Source organism: Melampsora larici-populina (assembly GCF_000204055.1).
Source record: "Melampsora larici-populina 98AG31 unplaced genomic scaffold MELLAscaffold_44, whole genome shotgun sequence".
NCBI lineage: Eukaryota > Fungi > Basidiomycota > Pucciniomycetes > Pucciniales > Melampsoraceae > Melampsora > Melampsora laricis-populina.
The window spans coordinates 773,306-776,697 of NW_006768808.1; positions in this window are offsets into that span (position 1 = coordinate 773,306).

Genomic DNA, 3,392 nt, shown 5'->3' on the forward strand with positions numbered 1-3,392 from the left:
CAATACGGACTGTAAAATATGGAAAATATGGAGAGTGAAGCTCTCACCGCAGGGAACAAGATGCATATTTTTATTTATTTTTTGCCCTTCTCCTGGCCTGTCAATATTTTTGTGTATCAATAATTTAATTTTCTGCCCAGAAAATATTATATTTCGTGTAGTGTGATCACAAATGAGTGAATGTAATAACCTTATGTGACTCTGGATCACGAATGGGTGAATGTGTTCACCTTGTGTGATCATAAATCACATATGGGTGAATACATTCACCTCATGAAGAGATTGTTGAGGCACACGTGAATCTGATTCCCACATGTTTGATTCTGTATCACATAGGGGTGAATGTATTCACCTTGTGTGATATGTAATCATCTTGGTGTGATTGGCGATCATACATAAAATGTGATTTGTAACCAACTGTACGGTTTGAGCGTGTCTGAATAGTAAAGATCTATCTTCCGCACATGTGAATTTACATCACACATGGGTGATTTAGCTTCACGTATGTGTGAATTGTTTTTGCACTGTACACCTAGCACTTTCCACAGGGTAGTGGTACATATACATGTGGCTAGTAAGTAGTAGTGGATCTATGAGGGTGGCAATATTATTCTAAGTTTGTGGTGAGTTGATTGATATCTTTGATCCGACGCGTCGGGGGCGTCGGCGCGTCGGTAGGGGGGGTTCCGGACAGTAGCCAATAGGAAATGCACGTTTTCCATCGGATAATATGCAAAGCGTCCAGTAGACACAGGTGCATCAGGGGTAATTATTGAAATTTCATCCAGACTGGGCATTTTGGCCCTGTTTGTGTCAACCAGGGCCAAAACAGGGCCAGGAAATGCGCGTGTGAGAGTCAAATTTGAAATTCAACCCTTATAAATTAAATGAATCACACTACACTTTATTAACAAAATCAATACACTACACAACACCACACTGCACTTCATTAACAAAATGAAAACACAACACTACACTATTCTTACAATAGTAACACTACACAACACTCAAAAATGAAAGTAATTACACTACACTAATAAAACAAATCAAACACACTACACTACCACTGCGTCCACCACCTTCCTTCACGACGTCGAGAAGGGTAGAATGTCTTGATTTGCTTCAACTTTGTTCCAACCTTATTTCAAGTTAGTTTCACTGCTGAGTATGCCGCTCAGTAAATACTGAGAGATGCATGAGTGATGGATCAGAAGCCATTGGGCCTCAGGATATTCCTCAAACCATAGATTCACTGCCTCGGGATATTCCTCAGACCTTCAGACTCGTTTTGTGTTACATCTGTTCTAAATCTTACTTCCTTTCTTGTAGTTGTACACCTTTATCCTAGCTCATTGGCTTTTTTTTCTTTTCATCTTTATCTGTTGTATCTCGAAGTTTTGAAATCTCTTTTTTGAACTAGAATGCAACTACATTATATGGGCCTTTGAGGATATTCATACTTGTCTTGTTCGAAGGAAGTTCATGAATTGAATACAATGAGAACAGAAAGTTGACTTGGTTCCAAAAGACCCAGTTAACTCAGTTGAATTTTTGGCGGTAATCGAGCGTAACTGGGTCTACCGGGTCAGGGGTTCAGGTTTCAGACCCAAATACTCACTTTTGTTGAACCAACCACCCACATCAAATCCCTCTCTCCCCATCTTCAAATGCCAACCTACACCTGCCGTCGCCACGCGTTTGCCTACTTGAAGGCTTTTCTCGCACTTCATGTCGCCTCACTGGCAAACCACAAACACCAATAACCCACAAATCAGGCAATCATGGCGGCTGTTATTATCTTAGATCAACTTGGTTTGAATTAAGAGACCTTCAGCGATGAGCTCCTGATACTCGCATCACAATTAGTCCTATCAAGTGTGGTGAATTCTGATTCTTTACGTACCTCTCGCAAACGTCGACGATCGGAACTTTGTGTATCATCTGAGTTGATCTCATTCATCTCTTCAACTTTGGACCATACATTCATTGAATCACCATCCATCCATTCTATCAAATCAAATCAGCATCAACAATAACATCAAAATCAACATCCAACATTCAACATTTCGAATTCAATTTTACTCTTCAAATCACAAAACAATTGAATCAATCAATTTTCACCATTCTTCAAGTCGTCTCATGAATCAAGCCAAGCAAGATGAGGGTGGTGGTACATCTGCTCGCCGCCCTATAACCGCTTCAGGACCTATGACATCGGCTCCTTGTACCTGTAGACCAATCATTGCTCAGGTACAAGATCAGAACTCGATATTATGAAGAACAAGAAGAATGGAATGGAAAAGATGATTAAGATGAAGGAATCTTTTCATTTACACCACCATCTGAATCAGAATCTATTCATGCTCCACCTCTTCCAACTACTCACACTCCTCCAACTCTTCAAAGCCCATCTCCCATCTATTTTCAGCCTAATTCTCATTTTCAGCGACCTTCGGTTTGGTCTCAAAACCCGTTATACAAACAGCAACAACCGAGAGCTATCGAGTTCCCCAAAATACAACATTCAAATCCTCACCAGGTGTTTCAACAATCTAACTCTCTTCATTCATGTTCAATGTCTCCATCTGATCCTTCAACTAGTCCGATGGCTCCTACTTATCCTCCTGCACATTCTCCTATCCAGCCACCATTGCCGCTCAGTATCGGCAAAACTTTGAAACTCCACATCGAAAAGGTGGCCCTAATCCTCTTCTCCACCCAAACACAGTCGATGAAGCACCCATCATTCAACTTCGGCCCGGCTTCAATACCGTCAGTTGGCGTGCTGCTTGTGATGGTGATGTTGATTCTTTTAAATCTGGATCAAGTCATAGCCTACACAAGTTAGATTAATATTCAGATTCACTTGATCAGAATCGTACTGCAGATAGTCCTCTTGACGCGAATTCAACGTCGAGAAGGGAGGCGATGGACGCAGTGTTTGTGTGCTGCGACAATCAGTTTTAGAGCTACGCGCTGAGAATTTTGGTGATCTGTGCCACTTGGACCAACATATTTTCACAATGTGCAAATCACGGAACACGTAGTTTCAGGTCTTTGGATATGTTTACGGAAGACATGAAGGAACATCTTGTACCTCTGTCATATTCTTTGCTTTTGTTCAAAGTACAATGATCTTAATCAAGGCAAATAGTCAGGATACCGATGAAAGATTTTTGGGCCAAATATGCAGAAAGTGTCGACTCTTTTGAATTTTAATGGAGGATGGCAGACTCATTTCCTTTTGTAAGCTACCCACATGTTTGCTTGGTAAACTGCAAGAAGTCAGAAAACCATTTAAAACAAACTGTTAGTTTATATAGCAGATCACGATAAAAGTAAGGATGTACCTGGTTTCAGGGTGCTGAAAGGATTTGCCGAATAAGTTGTCT